Below are 24,068 nucleotides of genomic sequence, written 5' to 3' on the forward strand. Positions count from 1 at the left end.
TTGAGCCAAACTTTTAAAAAAGAGGGAGGTAGGAAGGATTTTGGTACAAAAGGGAGGGCTGGGGTGCCTGGCTGGCTTAGAGGAGCGTGTGACTCTTGATCTTGGGGTCAGTGGGTTCAAGCCCCATGTTGAGTGTAGAGATTACTTAGTAAATTTACTTTTTTTTTTTTTTTTTTTACAAGGGAGGGCATTTCAAGCAGGATAGCAGCATAGGCAGAGGCATGGAGATGCAAACACGGCCGAGGTTTGGGGTCCCTGGGCACTCTTGCTTCCTGGTCTCATCATTCATTGAGCACATGTTCACATGCCTGCTCTGTGCCCAGCACTTTTGGGGTCCAGAGAACAGCAAGAACAACTCCATGGGCTCTCAGACTCCAACCGAGAGATGCTGGATGCATGCCAGGCAAAACTAGTTGATGTTGGTAGAGGTGAGACTAGCAGTTACCTCTTACTGAGGGCACTGACTGGGAAGGGGCATGAAGAACATTCAGGGGTGCTGGAAACGTTTGGGATCTTGAGCTGGGTAATGATTTTGTGGTGATATATAAACATAAGACTTCATGGGGCTACATACTTAAGATTAACACAGACTGCACCATCGAACCGTGAGCACTCCTGTTATAGAGCAAGGAAACAAGCAAATAAATAAATAGCATATCCCCAGAATAAATAAATGAGTAAAATACAACAGTTAGAAAATGTAGGAAGGGCTGTGCTTGAGGAAATACAGGGCCGTTACGAGCGCGTTGCAGGAGGCTTATCTGAGGAAGTGTTCTTTCTATACACTGAGATTTGAAGGATGAGCAGGTATTAGGTTAAGAAGGGAGTGAGGTGTCCCAGGTAGAAGGAACAGCCTGTGCTGAGAGCCAGAGGCAGAGATAGCCTGGTGTCCTGGAATGTTCTAGGTGAACAGAGTATAGCATTTGGGAGGGATGAGAGATGAGATTTCAGACCCTCCCCCTCTCTCACTGCATTGTTTCAGAAGCCCCCTACTGAGTCTTTCAGCCTCTCTCTGCTCTTAAAGGCATTCAGACCAAAGCACCTCTTTGATTATACCTTCCCCCTTGCCTCAAGGCTGGCCATATTGGGGCCCTTTATCTGTCCATCAAAGATGGTGGACTCCCCAGGCAAGGGGAAGCTCACTATTCCCAGATGTGCTCTGCGTTTTCAGCTGCCTTGCCTGGCTCACCTTGGCCTTCCCTCAGAGTGCCTTTCCCAATCTTCTGACCCCGTTGAAAGAAGGGCCATAACAACTACTCCAAAACCATCCCTGTTTCTCCCGAGTTGGAAGTATTTCTTCCTCCCATATGTCTCCCTCCTGTGTGGCCTCCACCACGTAGTTCTTTGTGTGCTCACTGTCTTCAAGGGGAGTCTTTGTCTTACTCTTTTGGCATCTCCCCCTATAGGAGTCTAGGTCAATGCTGGTGCGCATAGTTCCCAAATCAGTCCCATAAATGATTTTTTAATTGAAGGGCTCTGGCTAGAGGCAGGTGGAAGGTTACCATGGGGTCATAGCAAAGGCTGCCTGGAGAAGTGTCAAGGCTCTGGTGCTTCCTAACTCCTGACAGTTACTCTTCAGGATTTAGGAACAAGGAATTGAATTTCCTGGGAATTCCCCAAATCATGTTATTCTGTATCTTTCATAACACTTCATTTATGAGTTTTATGATTTTTTTTTTAAATTTTATTAAGTGTTTGGGGTGCCTGGGTGGCTCAGTTGGTTAAGTGTCTGACTTTGGCTCAGGTCATGATCTCATGGTTTGTGAGTTCGAGCCCCGTGTCAGGCTCTGTGCTGACAGCTTGGAGCCTGGAGCCTGTTTCAGATTCTGTGTCTCCCTCTCTCTATACCCTACCCCTGCTCACGATCTCTCTCTCTCTCTCTCTTCTCTCTCTCTCAAAAATAAACATTAAAAATTTTTTTTAAATTTTATTAAATGTTTTACTTTAATTCCAGTATAGTTAACATACAGTGTTATATTAGTTTTAGATGAACAATATAGTGATTCAGCAGCTCTGTACATTATTCAGTGCTCATCAAGATAAGTGTACTCTTTAATCCCCTTCACCTGTTTCACCCATCCTCCACACCCCCCCCCCCCTCCTCTCTGGTAACCATTAGTTTGTTCCCTATAGTTAAGAGTCTGTTTCTTGGTTTGTCTCTCTCTTCTCTTTTTCTCTTTTGTTTGTTTGTTTTGTTTCTTAAATATCACATATGAGTGAGATTGTATGGTATTTGTCTTTCTCTGAATGACTTATTTCACTTAGCATTATACTCTCTAACCCCATCCATGTTATTGCAAATGGCAAGATTTCATTCTTTTTCATGGCTGAATAATATTCATGTGTACACACACACACACACACACACACACACACACACCTGACATCTTCATTATCCATTCATCTTGTCAGTGCATACTTGGACAGCTTCCATAATTTGGCTATTGTAGATAATGCTGCTATAAACATAGGGGTGTATATATCCTTTTGGATTAGTAAGTACTTTTGTATTCTTTGGGTAAATACCCAGTACTATGATCACTGGATTGTAGGGCAGTTCTGTTTTTAACTTTTTGAGGAACCTTCATACTGTTCCCCACAGTGGCTGCACCAGTTTGCATTCCCACCAACAGTGCCTGGGGGTCCTTTTTCTGAACATCCTCACCAACGCTTGTTGTTTCTTGCATTTACGAGTTTTTAAGAATGAGAGACCATAATAAACTGAATTATTTTTCTGTGGTAAAAGTTTTAGAGGCTATTTTGTAAAAGAAGAAAAAAGATATGATAGTGTATGCATGATTTATTATTCTTATTAGGAACACTATATTGTGATAAAATTATAGATTTTATTTTATTAATTTATTTGTTTTTAAGTAGGCTCCATGCCCAATGTGGGGCTTGAACTCATGACCTTGAGTCAGGAGTCACATGCTCTACTGACTGGGTCAGCAGGTACCCCAAGATTATGTATTTTATTAACTTGTATAAATGATCTCTACCTGGGGCACCTGGGTGGCTCAGTCAGTTAAGCATCTAACGCTTGATTTCAGCTCAGGTCATGATCTTGCAGTTCATGAGTTTGATCCCCTGTGTCGGACCCTGCACTGACAGTATGGAGCCTGCTTGGGATTCTCTCTCTCCCTGTCTCTCTCTGCCCCTACCCCGCTCGCAAGCACCTGCGTGCGCTCGCTCTCTCAAAAATAAACATTAAAAAACAGTTTAAAAAAATGATCTCTACCTGATACAGATGTTTGATAATAGGAAATGTTAAAAGATGAGAACATTAACACAAAATGAATGCCAAATAGAAATAATTTAATGATTGAAGGATAATACCACAAACACTTAATACTTAAAAGTTATTCTTAAATAATTTAAACTTTTTATTTTTAAATTTCCGGACACTAAAATTCACCCTTTTGAGTGTGCAGGTCTGTGAGTTTTGGCAGATTTGTAGTCATAAACCACCACCATGATCCAGATGAAGAACTGTACCATCACTCCATAGAAACAATGACATTCCCTCGTGCTACTCCTTTGTAGTCAAACCTCCGTGTATCATTAACCCCTGATCTATTGTCTGTTCTTGTAGTTTTGCCTTTTCTAAAATGTCATATGAATGGAATCATAAAGTACGTAGCATTTTTTAAAAATCTCTCACTTAGCATAATGTATTGAAATTTATCTGTAATTGCATGTATCAGTAGCTCCTTTTTATTGTTGAATAGTAGTCCATTGTAAAGATGTACCACAGTTTGTTTATCCATTTGGTTTTTTTTTTAATGTTTGTTTATTTTTGAGACAGCGCATGCATGAGCAGGGGAAGGGCAGAGAGAGAGGGAAACAGAAGATCCAGAGCAGGCTCTGCGCTGACAGCAGAGAGCCCCATGTGGGGCTCTGACTCACAAACCATGAAATCATGCCCTGAGCTGAAGTCGGACACTTAAACAACTGAGCCACCCAGATGCCCCTGTTTATCCATTCTTTAGTTGAGGGACATTTACGATGCTTTCAGTTTCTGACAATTTTGAATGAGCATTCATGTGCTGGTTTGAACTTAGATTTTTGTTTTACTTAGGTAAATACCTAGGAGTGAATTGCCGAATCTATGGTAAGAATGTGTTTAACTGCCAATCTCTGTTCCAAAGTGGCTGTGCTAGTTTGAATTCCTACCAACAATGTATGAGATTCCAGCTTCTCTGCGTGGTATTGTCACTTTTTGTTTCATTTTGGCCATTCTAATAGGTATGTTGTGGTATCTCACTGTGTTTTAATTTGCTTTTCCCTAATGACTAAGGATGTTGAGCATCTTTTTTTGGTGCTGACTTTAATCTGTTTATCTTCTTTGGTGAAGTATCTTTTCAATTTCTTGCCCATGTCTTCTTTTTTTTTTTTTTTCTTTTGTCAAACCTAGAGGTTTTATTTATTTTTATTTTTAAATGTATTTATTGTTTATTTATTATTGTTTAATTTACATCCAAGTTAGTATATGGTGCAACAATGATTTCAGGAGTAGATTCCTTAATGCCCCTTACCCATTTAGACCTTCCCTCCTCCCACAACACCTCTAGCAACCCTCTGTTTGTTCTCTATATTTAAGAGTCTTTTATGTTTTGTCCCTTCCCTGTTTTTATATTATTTTTGCTTCCTTTCCCTTATGTTCATCTGTTTTGTATCTTAAATTCCTCATGTGAGTGAAATCATATATTTGTCTTTCTCTGACTGACTTATTGCACTTAGCATAATACCCTCCAGTTCCATCCACATAGTTGCAAAGGGCAAGATTTCATTTGTTTTGATTGCTGAGTAATACTCCTGTGTGTGTGTGTGTGTGTGTGTGTGTGTGTGTGTGTGTGTGTGTGTGTATACATACACACACACACACACACACACCACATCTTCTTAATCCATTCATCTGTCAAGGGACATTTGGGTATTTTCCACACTTTGGCTATTGTTGAAAGCGTTGCTATAAACATGGGGGTGTATGTGCCCCTTCAAAACAGCACACCTGTATCCCTTGGATAAAAATACCTAGTAGTGCAATTGCTGGTAGGGTAGTTCTATTTTTAGTTTTTTGAGGAACCTCCATACTGTTTTCCAGAGTGGCTGCACCAGTTTGCATTCCCACCAACAGTGCAAAAGAGATCCTCTTTCTCCACATCCTCACCAACAAAAAAGATTTTATTTTTAAGTAACCCGTACAACCCAACGTGGGGCTCAAACTCAACCCGGAGATCAAGAGTAACACATCCCATTGTTTGAGACAGCTAGGCACCCCGAGATATTTGTTTTCAATAATTATTGCTGAGTCTGGGGAGGTTTTTTTTTTTTTTTTTTTAATATGTATTTAGGCTACAAGTCTGTTGTGAGATACGAGATTTGCAAATATTTTCTGTTAGTGGCCTGTCTTTTCATTCTCTCAATGGTATCTTTCAAAGAGCACAGTCCTTAATTTTGATAAAGTCCGGTTTATCAATTTTTAATGAGTTGTGATTTTTTTAAATATAATTTATTTATTGTCAAGTTAATTAACATACAGTGTATACAGTGTGCTCTTGGTTTTAGGGGGTAGATTCCTGTGATTCATCGTTTACATACAATACCCAGTGCCCATCCCAACAGTGCCTTCCTCAATGCCCATCACCCAATTTCCCCTCCCCCCACATCAACCTGCAGTTTGTTCTCTGTATTGAGGAGTCTCTTATGAGTTTCCCTCCCTCTCTGTTTGAAACTATTTTTTCCCCTTCCCTTCCCGCATGGTTATCTGTTGTTTCTCAAGTTCCACATATGAGTGAAAACATATGATATCTGTCTCTTCTCTGCCTGACTTATTTCACTTAGCATAATACCCTCCAGTTCCATCCACGTTGTTGCAAATGGCAGGATTTCATGCTTTCTCATTGCCAAGCAGTATTCCATTGTATATATAAACCACATCTTCTTTATCCATTCATCAGTTGATGGACATTTAGTCTCTTTCCATAATTTCGCTATGTTGAAAGTGCTGCTATAAACATTGGGGTACCTGTGCCCCTGTGAGTCAGCACTCCTGTATCCTTTGGGTAAATTCCTAGTAGTGCTATTGCTGGGTCATAGGGTAATTCTATTTTTAATTTTTTGAGGAACCTCCACACAGTTTTCCAGAGCAGCTGGACCAGTTTGCATTCTAACAACAGTGCAAGAGGGTTCCCATTTCTCCACATCATCGCCAGAATCTGTTGTTTCCTGAGTTGTTAATTTTAGCCAATGAGTTGTGCTTTTGATGTCACATCTAAGAACTTCTTGCCCTACCCAAAGTCACGAAGATTTTCTCCTGTGTTTTCTTCTACAAGTTCGTAGTTTTTTATTTTAAACTTAGATTCAGGATTCATTTCTAAACCCATAAAAGGTGTAAAGCATAGGTCAAGGTTCTTTTTTTGCATTTGAGTTGTTTCAGTTGTTTCATCCCCGTTTGTTGAGTTCTATTGAATTCCCATTCACTTTTCTCACAAATCAATCGGTCATATCTGTGTGGGTCTAAAACGAAATTTTAAAATACACAAAGCACGAATTGCTCTTTCTTATAGTCTCGATCTTTGTTTCTGGACAAATATTGCAGGCGTAGAAAAATTTCTTTCATCTTGCATGGATGTTGGTTGAATGGTTAAGCATGTATCCACAAGTATCTTCAAGTTGGACATTGAAGCACATGTTCCTTCATACAGGCTCATTTCCTTTTTTAGTGATGAAAATACTTTGCATGCCCCAATTTTGATTTAGTTATTCCCCTTACTAATTAATAATACTTTATGAATTCAGATTTTAGATCCGCTTCTGGTTTTGTGTCCTCGAATTCCACAATATTCACATCTTTTGTTTGTATTTCTTCCATGTCAAATAGTCAAACACTGGAAAATGCCAGTGAACGTTATCGGGTAGTATTTGGATAACCGAACATGTGTATCTCCTAACAAAATTAAGAGTACCACACAAAATCATGTGTCAAAATTGCCAATTTGTGCATACTACATATATAAATATATTAATACATATTTGCAAGAATGACTCCCCATTCATGGCAAACAGGGCCATAAACAGACACTTAACAGCGTGGCAGTGACTACAAGCAAGGCTTGATTAGGTTATGACCGCTTCTCTCCTTTGCACTCTGTCATGGTTCCCAGATGTCAGCCTTAACCTTCAGCTGTGCCTGTTAGCTCCTTGCTCTTGCTTTGACTTGAAGTTGGTGGATTCCTTCAGACCAGTAACATCTCTAGATTGATTATTCAGCTTTAATTCTCACCAGAGGATTATCATACTTTTTCCCATTTTTCCCAGTTTCTCCAATTGATGTTTCTCAGGTTTGGGGATTAAATAAAACAGATATATTTCCCAAGAAGTGTTGAGAAGGAAATCTTATATGGGAGTATAGTCAAGAGTTCTCACAAGGCAGGACTTGACAAAAGGCAATTATTGTAGGGTTCTCTGGCGACTAAGGTCCACTGAGTCTCGTCCATTACGGTGTCTCGGGGGCCAGGGTGGGTGCATGACCTGTGGAGAATAAAAGTTGCCGGCTCGGCGAATGAGTTTCCAACTAATGGCTGTATGAAAGCAGTGTGTGAACAGTTGTGGCTGATGATGGTGGTTCAGGTTGTAGAGTTTTTTGTGGAAGATGAGCTTAGAAAACTCTGAGATCCCTGTCGTACTAAGGGATGCCTTGAATGACAGGGAAGCTTGGGTTTTTATATTCTGGACACTGGACAGAGAATTGAACATGATACAACTGAGACTTTGTTGAGAGCCATGGGGTGAGCTGAAGGCCGAAAAGCCTTTTTCTTCTCTGTTTTTTATTTAATAAAAGGTCAAAGCTGCAGGAAAGTGGAAAGAACAGTGCAATGAACATGTATATTTCCTTCACTAAAATTTACCAGTTGCAAATAGTTTGCGACATTTGTTTGACATTGTGTCATCAATTGTCCACATTCCATACTTGTTGGGTTATTTCCTTGCGATTAGAAGCAAGTTACCACTTTTTGGTGAGAACCCGCATAAGCAGTGAGTGCTTGCTGTTGCTTCACAACAGGAAGCATGATGGTCCCAGTTGGCCCCAGTAAAGGTGATACTGACTTCAGTCACCTGGTTAAATTGGTGTCTATGAAGGCTGCTTTTGTGTAAAGCAGAGAATTTTGGAAGGAACTTTTCACTGACTTGTTTCTCTGTCAGTTGTACCTGCTATTGAGAAACATTTTGGTGTAGTCAAAAAAAAAAAAAAAAAAAGCCCTGGAAGCCAGGAGACTGGGATTTGAGACCAAGCTCTACAGTCATCTCTCCCCCAAACTATAGACAAGTTACATCATCTCCCTGGGCTGAGCAGTTGTACATAAAAGGAAATAGATACTCAGAGAGGTGAAGCAATTTGCCCAAGGCCACTCAGCTAGGATTCACCAGCTGTTCTGTTTGGGCCAAAGCCCTGCCCTTGCCCTGAGGTGGCCAGTCATTATTATGGTGGCACCAAGCACTAGGAACTAATGCTCAGAATCAAGCAAAACACCAGCCCTTGTAGGATCTGAGGCAAGAGGGAAGAGAGAGGTGGCTCTCTTGCCCAGTTTTCTCTCGTGCACACATGGCCTAAAAAGACCCAGGCACCTCAGGTGAGCTGGTACGCAGGCTGTTAGGCTCTCTTTGCCACCTTTGGAATAAATGGTTCCATGTAGATGTTACAAAGGTGAGCTACTGGCCCCATTTCAGCCCCCACCTCCCCAGACAGGAAAGGCTTTACGTACCTGGCCTTGGCTCATGTTAGGATCAGTTCCCAGAGTCCCCAAATTGGCCCATGAATCCCAAGGGCAGTTTAGATGGATGGAGAAAGTACTGCCTCAGCCTGCCTGGGTTCCTGGGGGGAGGGAGGGAGGCAGGAAGGATTAATGGGGGAAAGGTGTGCAGAACCTTGCCAAGCAGGTCGCTGTGGGTGGGGAGTCACTGCCTGCGTGCTCTGGACGCCCTAGGATTTGGGTGGAGGTTCTCAAGGAGGCAGCCAGAAAGGAAGGCTGTGGCAGTGACTCTGGAGTGCTCCAGGACTGCTCTGCCGGCCCTCTGTGCTGGCAGCCCACCAGCCCACCAACTGACGTCTGTCTTCCCAGTTAGCAGCTCTCTCCAAAGCAAGTAGCACCTGAGCTCTTGGTGAGTAATGTCTGTTCCTCATGCCCTTCCCCAGAGCAGTTGTTTTGAGGGAACCAGTGGCTCTGGCTCAATCAGGATATGGTTTGTCAAGGCCATGTTTTCCTATTGCTGTGGAGCTGAGAGTCCAGGAAAGTCAGCCTTCCTAAGTTCCTGCTGCTTCTCCTGGCATTGTTCATCCTCACAGGCCTCCTGGGAAGTGGCCAGATTCAGGGCAGGGCCAAAGTGGCGTGACCAGGAGCAAGCTATGCCTTGTGGGCCCAGAGGGGAATTCTGGGGAGCTCTTCTACCCCAAATGATGGCCTCCCCGGGCCCTGCATCTTGGAGAGACCCCCAGGGCTCTGGCGGCCGGGTAGGCAGCAGCAGGGGGACCCCTGGAGAGAACCACATAGGGAAAGCAGTGTTTATAGACCAGACTCCCCACCATCACTGATTGTAACACTCGGGGAACAGTGGCAGTGCTTTACTTGATTCTTTTGAGGGAGCCCCTTCTTCCTCCTGCTGGATGGGGCTGAAATCCATACCGGGAGCCTGATGTGACCTGACATGTGAGGCCTTCTGCTCTCTGAATGAATTCCCCAAGTGTCATCCATAATTCACTCCAAGCCAGGTATTTCACCATCTCGTCCTGCACACCCCTCGTCCTGGCTCTGAGTCCTGAGAAGTGAGATGACAGATTTGTGACCGGCTTTCCCACCAAGAGCTCTTGAAGGCTCTGTCATGCAGGCATGAAACCCAGAAGCTGCTGTCAAAATGATATGAGAATTGGAAGGTGAGGGCAGTTTTCTGACTCTCCAAGGTGCTTTGATGTTTAAAAAGTATGTTCTGGTGTTCCTGACATTTGAATACTTTTGTTTGATTGATTCTTTCATTCCCTCACCTCTGGCTCTCCCTTTCCCCTTTGAGGGACTTCATGCTTCTCAAATATTTGTTAAGTAGGCTCTTATCTGGGATCTTAGAGAGCAACCACATAGGTGTGCACTTGGAAAGGGAGAACAGAAAGCAAATTCTGAAAATGTGTTTTGAGATCCGGCACCAAGCAAGCTTTGCTTCCTTCAGTGTCCATATTCACCCTTAGTTCCCAAGCTGGTTTCCCTCAAGTGAGGTCCAGAGCTTTGGTTAGGGAGAAAGCAAGAAGTTTTTTGTTGGTTTTTTCGTTTTTGTTTGTTTGGTTTGTTTTTTTTTTTTTGAGAGAGTGCACGCAAGTCGGGGAGAGGGGCAGAGAGAGGCAGAGAGAGAGAGAGAGAGAGAGAGAGAGGAAGAATCTTAAGCAGGCTCCATGCTCTGTGCAGAGCCTGACACCAGGCTTGATCTCACAAGCCTGGGATCACGACCTGAGCTCAAATAAAGAGTTGGACGCTCAACCTGAGCCACCCAGGCGCCCCGAGCAAGAAGTCTTTGAAGGAGACTCCTTGCCCTTCTCAGCTTCATTACAAAAGACATTGGTGCCTGTTTTAAAGACAGTTACAACTACATACCTGTAAAAACTGCCTACCATCACACTCCTCATTCCCCCCTCCCGTTCCTGACTGTTTTTCCCCTCGCAATTGTTGTGTTACTGGGCTGATGTGTGTCGGCTCTGTCTTGTCTTAAAATTGGTGTGAGGCAGATGTGCAGTGTGGCTCCTCGCGGTTTCCTTCCAGCGGTGTGTCAGGGCTGTCCTGCCATGGCGCCACGTGTGTGCCACCTGCTGCTCTTGACGACCTGCAGAGAGTTCCATGGCAGGGATGTGCCACAGTGTTGCATCTTGAGACTGACTTCTTCAGCTTTTTCTTCTTCTTCTTCTCTAAAATAACGATGCCTTATGTTTGTGTCATGCTTTTAAAACCTTTTTTTTTTTTTTTTTTTTTTTTTTGCTTACTAAACAGTGCATGTTCATTATAGAAGATTTTTAAATATCAGATAAGCGGGGCGCCTGGGTGGCTCAGTCGGTTAAGTGTCCGGTTTCAGCTCAGGTCATGATCTTGCAGTTTGTGAGTTCAAGCCCCGCGTTGACTCTGTGCTGACAGCTCAGAGCCTGGAGCCTGCTTCTGCTTCCGTGTCTCCCTCTCTCTCTCTGCCCCTCCCCTGTTCACGCTCTGTCTCTTAATAATAAATAAACGTTAAAAAAATATTAAAAAATAAATAAATATCAGATAAACAATAAGAGGAGAAATAAATATTACTCCTAAGAGATAACCATTATTAATATTTCAGCTTATAAATTGTATAATGCAAAGGTCTTTCACATTTAATATTTTATTCAAGCCATGCGTCCACCATTAGGAAGGCATGTGGATACTAATCCCATCTCACAGATGGGAAAACTGAGCCGCAGAGAGGTTAGAAGGTTGCCCAGAGGTACACAGCATGTTAAAGACAGAGCTGGGAGTATGCTTGTCATATAGCCCAGCATTAATGCCTTCCCCACTGTATCTTCTATCTTCTCACCTCCAGATAGAAACGAGTCATGCCCAGAGTCTGGATTTCAGCAGGACACAGGCAGTCACTATAATTTGTTGAATTGCTCTATCCAGAGGTTAATAAATAGCACCTAGAGGAAAGCATCTCATGACACTTGGGCTCTTATTGACTTAGGAGAAAAGATAGATTTAAAGTATTGCCACTCCAATGCTTTAGCCTTATCTTGACTATTGGGGCTTTTAGAAGGGGCATTATTATGAGGGCATGAAAAACAAAGGAGGAGGGGAGGTCGGGAAAGGGTCAAATGACAGTTCCTGCAGTAACTGAGAGGTTTCACTGGACAGGATGGCTTGAGGGAGGAAGAAGGTGCAGTTTGGGACTTGGTGACCAGAGATCAGGCAGGACAGGACCAGGAATGGAAGTTAGTTGGAGGGAGGGTCTGCTTGTGAGGATACAGGAGACCCTTTAGCATTAGAGGGGCTCAGGAGTGGAAGCAAGAAGCAATACAGTGGAGAGGTTGAGAGCTCCCACCCTGAAGGCAGATTGGCTTGACAGCTCTGCAGCCTGTCTCATTTGGGCACGAAAATTATTTCACTCTTTCCTGCTCCGTTTTCTCATCTGTAACATTTTATTTATTTTTGCGAGATGGGGGGTGGGAGGGCAGAGAGAGAAGGAGACACAGAATCCAAAGCAGGCTCCAGGCTCTGAGCTGTCAGCACAAAGCCTGATGCAGGGCTCGAACCTACCAACCATGAGATCATGACCTGAGTCGAAGTCGGATGCTTAACCGACTTAGCCACCCAAGCACCCCTTGCTCTGTTTTCTCATCTGTAAGTGGGAATGGCAATAGTACCTGCTTCATAATTCTCACTTGTGAAGCCCCAGTGAGTCACTACATGTAAGGCACTTAAAATAATGCCTGGCATCTAGAAATGCTTTGTACTGTTTGATTGAAGCAGAAGTTGGGTAGGCTCGGTGTGAGAGTTGCACGAGGTTCTCTGTGCATTTGGCTATGACCTGCTTCCCCAGCCTTTTCTGGTCCCTGCCACTCAGTCTACTTGTGTCTCTGTCCATCCACCCCTTCCTGGGTCCAAACCCCTGCATTTCCCCTACCTAGAACACCCTGCTTCTCAGTCTGTATTTAAAAAGTAATCTGCCCACTCCTTGATTTTATTTTCTTCTAAGATCATTTCTGGACAACCCAGCTCTCCTTGGCCTTGAACCTTCCCTGAGGCCTCCAGCAGAAGTCACTCTCCCCACTCTGCCCCATTTGTGTACAGCTTTACTCAAGGTGATTGTATGTACTGGTCTTATCTTCTTCCTTGACTGGAGTGTAAACACTTTAAAGGCACTTGAGGATTTGTCACCACGTCCCCACCCCTCCCCTGAGGGGAACTGAGGCCTGTAAGTGACTTAGGCCTCTTTCCATTGACTATTGCTCTTGGGGTATGCTCAGTGAGAGTATTTTAGAGTTAAAAGAGAGGTGGGGATAGAAGCACCCAACAGTCCCTCCCCAAGGAGAGAATTAAGCCAAGAAAAATGAACCACTTTCTGCCACAGTCACCTGGCAGATTAGCAAAAGATCTGGCCTGGAATACAGTTAGGCCCTCTCAGCCAGCTGTTTCTAGACTCCATGTCTTCCTCTACACTCCCATTTCTACCAATTCATTATAATCCTGATTAGCACTTCTTTTGCCTGGAGTGGTCTAGAGAGCAGGCTTAGGTACCCCTGGAAAACTGAATCCAAGGACAATGATCTCTATGGAGCTGTTTCAGGGTGGGCCATGAATGGAAATCTTCTGTGCAGTTACAAAAAGTTATTCATTCAGGGGATGCCTGGGTGGCTCAGTCGGTTAAGTGTCCGACTTCAGCTGAGGTTGCAATCTCATAGCTTGTGAGTCTGAGTCCTGTGTTGGGCTCTGTGCTGACAGCTCAGAGCTTGGGGCCTGCTTCAGATTCTGTGTCTCCCTTACCCTCTGCCCCTTTCCTGCTTGCACTCAGTCTCTCTCTCTCAAAAATAAACATTAAAAAATTTTTTTAAAAAGATGATTCATTCAGCACATAGTTATTGAGCAATTACTGTCTGCCAGTCCCTGCTCTACGACTTGAAGATATGTGTGACTCTAATAGGTGAAAATCTCTGCCTTGTGGGGTTTATATTCTTTTGGGGAGAGACCGCCAATAAACAAATGAGTTTTTAAAAATACTCGTATATATGTACACATACATATATGAGTACACAACACACTATTCCAGATAGTGGTAAGAGCTACGGAAAAAATTGAAGCAGGAAGGGAAATGGAAGTACCTGAGGGTGGGCTGGGATGGTTTTAAATTGAGTGGTCAGGTGTCACTTTGAACAGAGGACAGGGAGAGACCAAAGAGGCAGGCCACTCCAGGTGGGTTAGGTGGCAGTTTTAATAGGCATAGGAAACTTACATATGAAGCTCATCTTGGGTGGCAGCGAGGCAAATGGATCCTCACACATGCCCACCAAATCTTAACAGCTTACAGAGGCCTTAATTGGATTCAGTCCTATAGACCATGCAGGTGTTTTCGATATCATATCACTACCTCCAGGCTGTATCCTCGGAACAGCCTCTGGGAACGGAAGAGGCAAGCAGAACCTACATTGCAAGGACTGGGAAGGGGGTGAGGAGCTTTTGATCACCTGGGTCCAGCTCACGGGTCAGTTGGTGGTCATATCTTTTCGTTTTCGATGACTGTCGCCAACATCAGGTTGACTGTCACCTTGGAGCAAAGCCCTGAGCAAGTACATTTTCAGCCAGAGGGAACGGCAGCAAAGGCACTGCAGCAAGCTGTGCCTGCTGTGTTCACGAGCAGCGAGAAGGCTGTGTACCTGTGCGTGGTATACCAGGAAGGGAGTAGCAGGCAGGGCACCCATTCCAGGAGGCTTCCCAGGCCACTGTAAAGATGGGCAGGAAGCTCCTGGAGAGATTGGATCACAAGAGAGACAGAATCTGACTTAAAAGGATCACTCTGACTGCTGTGTGGAGAGTAGAGGTGAAGCCAGAACCAGAAAAGCCAGGCGGGTGGCTATTGGAATAATCCAGGCAAGAGGTGATGTTGGCTTGGACCAGGATCATTGCAGTGGAGGTGGTAAGAAGTGATTAGATTCTGGGTATTTATTAAAGGCACAGCCCACAGGATTTGCTGACTTCCAACATTTTGGCCTGACCAGCTAGAAGGTGGGAGGTGCCATTTAGTGAGATGGGACCTTGGGGAATGTCAGAGGCTCATTTTGGAAACAATTGGGGATCTATGTGAAGGTGTCAGAGAAGCTGGACTGGAGAAGTAAATATGGGAGTCATAAGCATATTGAAGGTATTGAAAGCCAGTAGCCAGTTTAAGATCACGAAGGAAGGGAGTGTTGCTGGACAATGAAAGAGATCTTCGGACTGGGAAGAAAATTCCTACCTGGGACCAGCAAAAGAAATTGCATAGGAGCAGCCAGGAAGCCTGGGAGCCAAGTAAGAAAAGGTGTAAAGGAGGAAGGATCCAGCAATGTAATACATCTCTGATGGGTCAAGTAAGGTGAAGATAATACATGATCAGTATAGGAAGTTTTAAAATACAGCAACAGATGGGGCACCTGGGTGGCGCAGTCGGTTAAGCGTCCGACTTCAGCCAGGTCACGATCTTGCGGTCCGTGAGTTCGAGCCCCGCGTCGGGCTCTGGGCTGATGGCTCAGAGCCTGGAGCCTGTTTCCGATTCTGTGTCTCCCTCTCTCTCTGCCCCTCCCCCGTTCATGCTCTGTCTCTCTCTGTCCCAAAAAGAAATAAACGTTGAAAAAAAAAATACAGCAACAGAAAAATAGTATATCACCTACAACCCTATTCATACAAGGGAACATCCTTCCATTCTTTCTCTAGTCATTTTTATGGGAATCATCCTGTGTAGTTCTGTATTTTTACTATTTTTTTTTAATTTTTAAAAAATGTTTTATTTATTTCTGAGAGAGACACAGAGTACAAGCAGGGGAGAGGCAGAGAGAAAGAGGGAGACACAGAATCCGGAGTAGGCTCCAGGCTCCAAGCTGTCAGCACAGAGTCTGTGAGGGGCTTGAACTCACAAACTATGAGATCGTGACCTGAGCCTAAGTCGGATGTTTAACGGACTGAACCACCCAGGTACCCCAGTACTTTTACTGTTTTTCACTTAAAAACAAGTTATTAAATATCGCATGGAAACATGAGTTTAATGGCTGAATCGTACTCCATTTTTCAGGGGATGCCTAATATATTTAACCATTCCTCTATTGGGCATAGAGTCGTTTCTGTTATTTTTCATTATAAATATTTCTCATTGTTAAAAAATGTAAATAACAGGGCATTGAATAGCCCAGTGTATTTTCCTGTGAGGGGTATTACACGGTCAAAGGACATGAACAATTTTATTTATTTAAAGTTTATTTATTTATTTTGAGAGAGAGAGTGCACATATGTGCCAGAGTGGGGGAGGGGCAGGGAGAGACTCCCAAGCAGGCTCTGCACTGTAAATGCAGAGCCTGATCTGGAACTCAAACCCATGAACCGTGAGATTATGACCTGAGTGGAAATCAACAGTTAAGTGCTTAACCAACTGAGCCAGCCAGGCGTCCAAGGGCATGAACACTTTTTTTTTTTTTAAGTTTATTTATTTATTTTGAGAGAGACAGAGACAGTGCCATTGAGGGAGGGGAAGAGAGACAGGAAGTTAGAGAATCCCAAGCAGGCTCCACACTGTCAGCATGGAGCCCAACATGGGGCTTGAACCCACAAAACTATGAGATCATGACCTGAGCCGAAACCAAGAGTTGAACGCTTAACCGACTCAACCACCCAAGTGCTCCTAGGACATGAACATATATAGGTATGTATGTCTGTATATGTGCGCGTGCACGCGTGTGTGTGTGTGTATATGTATATATGTATATATATATATATATATATATAAAATATTTAGACAATTTTTAAATGTTTATTTTTGAGAGAGACAGAATGTGAGCAAGGAAGGGGCAGAAAGAGGAGACACAGAATCAGAAGCAGGTTCCAGGCTCCACACTGTCAGTGCAGAGGCCACCGCAGGGCTCCATGAACCACAAGATCATGACCAGAGCTGAAGTCGGACGCTTAACTGACTGAACCACCCAGGCGCCCCATGAGCATTCAGCTCTTGATATCGGTTCAGTTCATGATCTTGCGGTCTCAGTCTCACGGGATCCAGCACCTCGTCAGGCTCTGAGCTGAGCTTGAGATTCTCTCTCTCTGCCCCTCCCCTGCCTGTGCATGCGTTCTCTCTCTCTGTCTCTCTCTCTCTGTCTCTCTCTCTCACAAATAAGCATTAACAAAATAAAAAGAAGGGTATGCGTAGCCCTGTAACCACCTAGCTCCCAGAACAGGGCCACTGGTCCACAGTTTGGTGTGCTGGTTACGAGAGCTGTGTGTCAGGAGTTTGGAGGGCTTGGTGGAGTTGTCATGCCCAGAAATGTGGCTGCTTGTGTCAGTTGGCCTCCTGCCAAACAGGGCCCAGTGCCACTGTCTGCTCCCCAGATCCATATGTATGTCACAGCTGGAATCACTATGACCAGGACAGAACTGGGAGGCTGGAGCCAAGAAGGCCAGAGCAGGAAGGGGCTTGGAGGTTATCTAACGCTGCCCTGATGTTTTACTTAGAGCACAGATGGAGCACCCAAAGAAGCATGCACCTCTGTGTGAGGGCCTCACCCCTCGGCTCTTTGGCCTGGATCTTCCCAGGAATGAACAGGTGGCTGCTTCCCATGCCTAGCCTTCCGGGGCTCTGGGAGGTGGCCTTTTCTCCCCTGTCCCTGCCCCAGCTAGGTTTGCTATAGCCCTGGCTTCCCAGAACCCAGCTGAACTCCTCTCCAACCTGTCCTCTACAGCAGCCAGAAATGTTTTCTCTTTCTTTCTTTCTTTCTTTCTTCTTCTTTCTTTCTTTCTTTCTTTCTTTCTTTCTTTCTTTCTTTCTTTCTTTCTTTCTTTCTTTCTTTCAGTTTATTATTTTATTTTGAGAGAGAGAGAGAGAGAGAGAGAGACAATCCCAAGCAGGCTCCACACTGTTAGTGCAGAGTCTGACTCGGGGCTCAATCTCACGAAATCAAGTGCCAGATGCTTTACTGACTGATTCATCCAGGCACCCCAAGAAGTTCATTTTTTAAATGCAGCTCCGATCCTGCCCATCTTCTAAATGACCCTCCTAGGTTCTCTGCTGTTCTTCGGGTAAACACCCACAACCCTAGCTTGCCCCTGGAAGCCCCAGATGATGACCAGCCTTCCTGTGCTCTCAGAGGGTTCATGCCATCCTTCAGTCTGTGTGGGACCTTTTCACATGTCTGTTCCTGGTGGCCCTGGGACCCTACAGGTCTCCCTCTCAGTCCGAGGTCTTGTCCTCACGAGGGCCTCCCCTGACCACACACCCTAGACTAGCACGCTCTGAGTGTGCCCCCACTGTACTTGACCTTTGTCCTTCAGAGCTCTGTTCATCATTCCTAGTTACATATTTGTGTTGGTTACATATTTGTGTTGGTTTGTGTAGCCTGGCACGTGATATTAGGTACTTAACAAATATTTGTTGGATGAGTGAATGAAAGCAGCTGGCAGCAGCTGGCAGGGACCAGAAGAAGAGTGGAGGGGCACTGATAGCACTGGCAGCCTTAGCACCTGAGGTCCTCAGATGAGGAGTGTTCTGGAAAGGTCCCCTGGTGTGACCCTCTCCTGCTGGCACAACCATCCTTACCTCGGGAGCCTTCTGTGAACAGTGGTAGATCCTCATTCCTCCCTCAGGCTTCCAGTAGGAAAGATCTGGGTCTCTTCTGGGCAGGCCTTTCTTTTACTTCATCAGTATCTCAGCATATTATTCAGTTTTCTTTGTTCATGACACTTTTTTACATGCCCTCCCCCATCATAAAAGCAACCCATTCTCATTGTGAAGAAATTGGAGAACACAGAAAAATAGAATTAAGAAAATAAGAATCACCCATAACTTGACCCCTCAGAAAAAAAGTACCATCAACAATTTGGGGCATGTCTTTCCAGTTTTGTTTCTTTCTTTCTTTCCTTTTTTAAATTTATTTATTTATTTTGAGAGAGAACTCGAGCAGGGGAGGCTCAGAGAGAGAGAGAGTCCCAAGCAGGGGCTTGGGGCTCGATCCCATGAACCGTGAGATTATGACCTGAGCCAAAACCAAGAGTTGGACGCTTAACTAATTGAGCCAACCAGGTGCCCCTCTTTTTTTTTTTTTTTTTTTTAATGTTTTAATTATTTGGAGAGAGAGAGAATCCTAAGTATGTTTCTCACTGTAAGCACAGAGCCTGACACAGGGCTCGATCTCATGAAGTGTGAGATCATGACCTGAGCCAAACTGAAATTGGATGCTTAACCGACTGAGCCACCCAGGCGCCCACCCCCCTCCCCAGTTTTGTTTTTATGCCATATGTACATGTTTCGACATCGCTGAGGTGGTGTTGTCTGTGAAAACCAGATTTTTAATATCCTCAGTCTGCAGCAGCTCCACTCCGAGGCAGCGAGGACAGTGCTCAGGGGGCAGTGCTCAGCGGGTTCACCCTCACAGCGGGAAAGGTGATGGCTGAGGGTCCGTGCCTCAGCGTACTCAGGCCCCGCTGATCCCAGGTGAAGAGCCCTCTTTCCTCCTCACGTCTCTCTTCCCCTACGATCTCTCAGTAGCTCCCTGAGGCAACTTTTCCTTTTATTTTAATTCAGCTCCACTCTGCAGGGGTTAGGAGCTAAATTAGATAATGTGAGGGCAAGCATGGCCTGCTGCCTGTCTTTTCTCTGGTTCCAGCACACTCTGAATAAAACCAGCCCCCGGCTACTTCTGGGGTTAGTTTCAAGATGGCCTGCCAGCAAGAAGGTACACAGGCTTCTCCTGTACCCTGAGAGGAATGGGGTGATCTGAATTGGCAAATGGAAAGCAAAGAGCCCTGTGGAGTTGCTGGTCTGGAAAACCAGGGTACTGGGTCAGTACCTGGATTAATGATTGACTGGAAAGCTTGGGACAGAGTCAAGCAGGTCCATCCTCCCATGGCCTCTCTCACTGCTGATCCTGAAAGCACTTACCAGGGAAATGGGGCAACCTCTGCCCTTCTTCTGGAGACTGCTGACCCTCATCCTCCTGCCGTGGTGGGAGGGAGGAAAGGGCAGCAGCTGGGTCATCTGCATCAGGGCAGGGGGCACAACATGGGGAGGAAGTCTGGGTCCAGCTCTCTGAAAGAGAAGCACGTGTCCAGAGTAGGGAGCTCCCTGTCAGTTCCCTTTTACACAGTTGATTGTAAAGCAGGGAAGTGGGAAATTCTGTGTTTGTGTAAGTCCTGGAATATCACTTGCTCCTTCTAATCCCTTAAGATGAGCCAACAGTGATGATAATGGCAGCAGCCACAGTCCCTATTGGCCGGACATTTACCGTATACTTAACGCTATTTATTTTTATTTTATTTTATTTTATTTTATTTTATTTTATTTTATTTTATTTTATTTTATTTTATTTTATTTTACTTTACTTTACTTTACTTTACTTTACTTTACTTTATTTTATTTTATTTTATTTTATTTTATTTTATTTTATTTTATTTTATTTTATTTTATTTTATTTTTAATGCTTATTTATTTATTTATTTTAAGAGAGAAAGAAAGCAAGTGTGGGAGGGACAGAGAGAGAGAGGGAGAGAATCCCAAGCAGGCTCTGTGCTGTCAGTGGGTTGATCCCACGACCTGTGAGACAGTGACCTGAGCCGAGATCAGCTTAGAGCCACCCAGGTGCTCCATATACTCAGCACTGTTAAGTATTTGCTGTGTGGTTAATTAATACTTAAGACGTCTGTTCAAGTTAAGTGGTAGTTTCCCAAACTCAGGGCTAAGAAACTCTGAAGAGTTAGTTTCTTCCCCCAAGTCACAGAAAGGGTGGGCAGAGCCAAGGTTAGAGCCCAGGCCTGACACAGAAGCCCCTGGAATTAACTTCTATGGAGTATTGCATCTCAGGGGCAGTGACATGAAAATGGATAGAGCAGCAAAAGCTACAAGTGAAAACACTGTGCCTGAGCTTAATGTTTGTACTCTGTGTGTTCATTCAACAAGTGTGTGTTGTGCACCCACTAAATGGCAGGCGTGGTGTCAGGTGCTGGGGACCTACCTCACTCAGCAAGATAGAGGGCATTGTCTGGGAAACTGATCATAACATGGTGAGGCCACACCAGTTGCCTGACATTGCAGTTTGCTGCAGTAATCGCAGATCCGGAGAGCCAGGCTCGGGTTTGCCTTAGGAAGGAACAGAATGGGGCCACTCAGGGAGAGCTTCCTTCCTTGAAGGAAGAATGGGCCTTAACTAGTAGAGGGGACAGTATTCAAAGCTGAGGCCTGTACGTCCCTCCACATTCAGAGAGTGATGCTGGCACAGGGGCAGGTGAGATGGGACTGGAGAAGGAGCCAGGGACCAGAGCCTATGGCTGTCTTTAGCACACAGAAGTCATTTTCTGGCAGGGAGTATTCAGAAGGGCTTTGACCCAGGGTACTGTTGACAGAAAAACAGTAGGGGATTGGCAGCTAGACAAAGAATTCAGCAGTGATGGCTCCAGACTGAGGCTAAGAGCAGCTTCTAGATCCAGCAGGGCAGGGACATACCAGCTTCTGGTCCAGTCTCACCCGGCATCACATGCAAGGCACACAGTGCACTGATGAACACCAAACCAACCTGCCTGGGCTCCAATCCTGCTATTCCAATTACTGTGTGACGTTGAGTCAGTTACCTTCCCTGTCTGGGTGCGATTTCCTCATCAGTTAAATGGAAATAATAACAGCATCTGAGTCTTAGGGTCGTTGTGAGGGTTAAATGTGTCCGTACCCACAGAACCTGGTATGTAGTAAGCTCTCGGAGAATGGAAGCGGTACTGTTGTGATGGAGGCGGTGGGCTGGAAGCTTAAGGCTGGGACCCAGCGTGGGCTCTGGTGCAGAGAGAGGCCTGTCAGGTTTGAGGGATGAGTGGGGCTCCGGCACTCTGCCTGACCCCAGTCGGAGCATGCGGCCTGCCGGGGGGCGTCAGGGATGCTCCATCTCCTGCGGACGGCTAGGGATGGATCGGGGCACCAGGTGGTAGTTGCTCAGACCCCAGACCAGGCCTCCCTAGGGTCATTTGGCTTAAGCTCCTAACTACCTCTGCCCGTGAGGTGGGCAGATAGGAAATAGGTGAAGTGTGTGCCTCCCCCCACCTCTGCTGCCAGAAGGCCTGACTTTCTTCTTGGGGCAAAGAGAGTGGGTGCTGGGATGGGAGCACTGCTTTGCTTGTGCGACAGGCTCGTGTGTGCACGTATACACACAACACACACGTGTGTGCGTGCCAGAAGCAGAGTAGTCCAGGCATTTGTTGTGTGAGAAAGTCTTTTGCTGGGGACTCCATTTTTTGTCCAAGGGCAGCAGAGCAGCGCCTCCTCGTGCCGGCTGCGGGACCTTTGCCCTGTTTGACTCCAGCACCAACCTCCCAAATAGGGGGAGGCTGTGACACAGTCAAAGGGTTTCTGACTCTGGCACAGCCCCGGGGGGTGGCAATAGCTAAAACCTGGGCTTCTCAGCCACATAAAAGTCAAACCTAGTGCCAGGGCATGCTACTTTTAGTGCTAGGGCTGAAGAAAGGAAGGGAAATAAGGTCCATTGCAGGGGTAGTGGTAGTGGGGTGGCAGCCACCTGTGGAAACCCAGCCTGTGGGCCTGGGCCTGGGCCCGGGGTGGCGGGGGGCGGGGAGGGCCCAGGGAGATCAAAGTAGCTCCTGACTGGGCAGGCTGAGAACAGTGGTAGGGGTGGGGGCGGCCTTGGCCGCTGGGAGGTGGGCAGACCTCAGCTGTAAATGGAACAGTCAGGGCTGTGTGAAAATGGATGGTTTCTGGCAAAATGCAGGGATGGGCTGCAGCACAGTGGTTACATCTAAATATGAAACAGCCCAAGGGACGTGTGTGGGTTTTCGAACAGCCGGACTGCTGCTCTCCTCCCCCTTCAGCTGGTCACAGCCAGAAGAGACCATTCCAGTCTGGGGAGGACCGTCTGCCTAGAATCCGAGGATCCTGGCCCCAAAGGCAGAACTCTGGCGAGAGTCCAGAACCACATCTGTTTCAAGAGGTGATCACCTGCACCCTCCGCCACCCCCCCAACTGATAAGTTCCTCTGGTCACCGGAAATAACCTTCCAGCAGTTGATATATGGAGCAGAAGCTGAGGCTCAGGGTGTCAGAGGTACATAAGGTGGCCCACTGCCCACAGCTCCTCAGAAGCCTGGCACCTTTTCCAGGAGACACCCTGTCAGGCTCCACAGGACTGAGCTTTTGTCGCCTCCCTCATCTCCCTAGGGGAGCTCACAAGGCTCGCCTGTGGGAGCTCGTGAGGATTGGCAGAGCCTGGTTTTCACACGCCAGATGTGATGTGTAGTGAGAGCTCAGTCAGCACCCACCCCTCCTTCCAGGACTCAGTCCTGACCATGAACTCCGTCCCGTCTCCCCAGAGCCACTCAGAGGATCAGAGGGTGTGAGGGAATGAGTGAGAAAATATTTTGTCAAGTATCTGTCTGAGGCAGGGTTGTCGTTTTCCCTCCTCTGTTTCCAGCTGCCAAGGGGGACCCCAAATCTTCATGTCCCTGTCTCCCCAGCTCTCATCACCACGGTCCAGGGTGCATTTCCACTGACACCCATGCTACACGGATCCAAAAAGTTGGTTCTAATCAGCCTCACGCCTCTTACCCTGTGGTCATTGCCACTGCTGTGCTTGTAGCTTTGAGAAACCACATTGTCTGACCCTTCTGTCACCATGCTGCCCATACTCTCGTTGTGGCTCCTCAAGCCTCCTGTAGTCCCTTCTGCCACTGGCCTGGTTGAGGGTTTCTCACGCCTCACCTGCCCCAGCCTCCTCCACCTCCAGACTTTTCAGTCCTGTGGAGAATGAAGATTCCGTGTGCCCGGCCCCTGCTGTTCAGATAGTAACTAATTAGAGCGTTTACTACATGCCACACTAGTCACAAACTGCTCCTGGTAATCACCAGGGTCCTTTTCCCGGTGTTGTCGCCATCCCCCTTCCACAACCCTGTTCTCCTCCTTGGCTAAGTGTCCTGTGTCTTGCTGTTTTGGTTAGGATTGTGTTCGGCTGCATGCGGCTGAAGTCTGGCAAACAGAGCCTCGTAAAACAGGCATTTCGTTGTTTTCACCTCCGCAAGCTGTCTGGAGACAGGCCTTCTGGGGCTAGGTCAGTCCCTGCACAAGGCCCCTTCGTACTTTCTGCCCCACCCTCCTAACCTGTCTTCTCCTGCTCAGAAGGGAGCAGTTACACCTCCAGGCACAGTATTCCTGTTGCGGGCAGGAAGGAGAGAAGGTGAACCTTTGTCACTTTTTATCGGGAGAAAAACAGTATTTTCAGAAGGCCCTCCCAACAGATTTCTGTTTACATATCGTTGGTCAGAATTGTGTCCCATGAACTGGATAGCTGCAGAAGAGCTCAGG

General features: G+C 45.9%; 1 protein-coding gene across 8 annotated transcripts in view; it reads left to right on the forward strand.

The window, feature by feature from the left end:
- The window catches only part of PPARD (peroxisome proliferator activated receptor delta), an 83,287-nt gene that overhangs the window by 37,532 nt on the left and 21,687 nt on the right, over nucleotides 1-24,068 (forward strand). The window contains exon 1 of one of the 8 annotated variants that reach the window (XM_043592942.1): nucleotides 9,024-9,162. The exons of 6 other annotated variants lie outside the window; for them this stretch is intronic. The gene's annotated coding sequence lies outside the window, so the exon portion shown is untranslated. Of the gene's footprint in view, nucleotides 1-9,023; nucleotides 9,163-24,068 lie in introns of those variants that run through there. One more of the 8 variants, XM_043592946.1, reaches the window with a different exon arrangement.

Source organism: Prionailurus bengalensis, chromosome B2 (assembly GCF_016509475.1).
Source record: "Prionailurus bengalensis isolate Pbe53 chromosome B2, Fcat_Pben_1.1_paternal_pri, whole genome shotgun sequence".
NCBI classification, from domain to species: domain Eukaryota; kingdom Metazoa; phylum Chordata; class Mammalia; order Carnivora; family Felidae; genus Prionailurus; species Prionailurus bengalensis.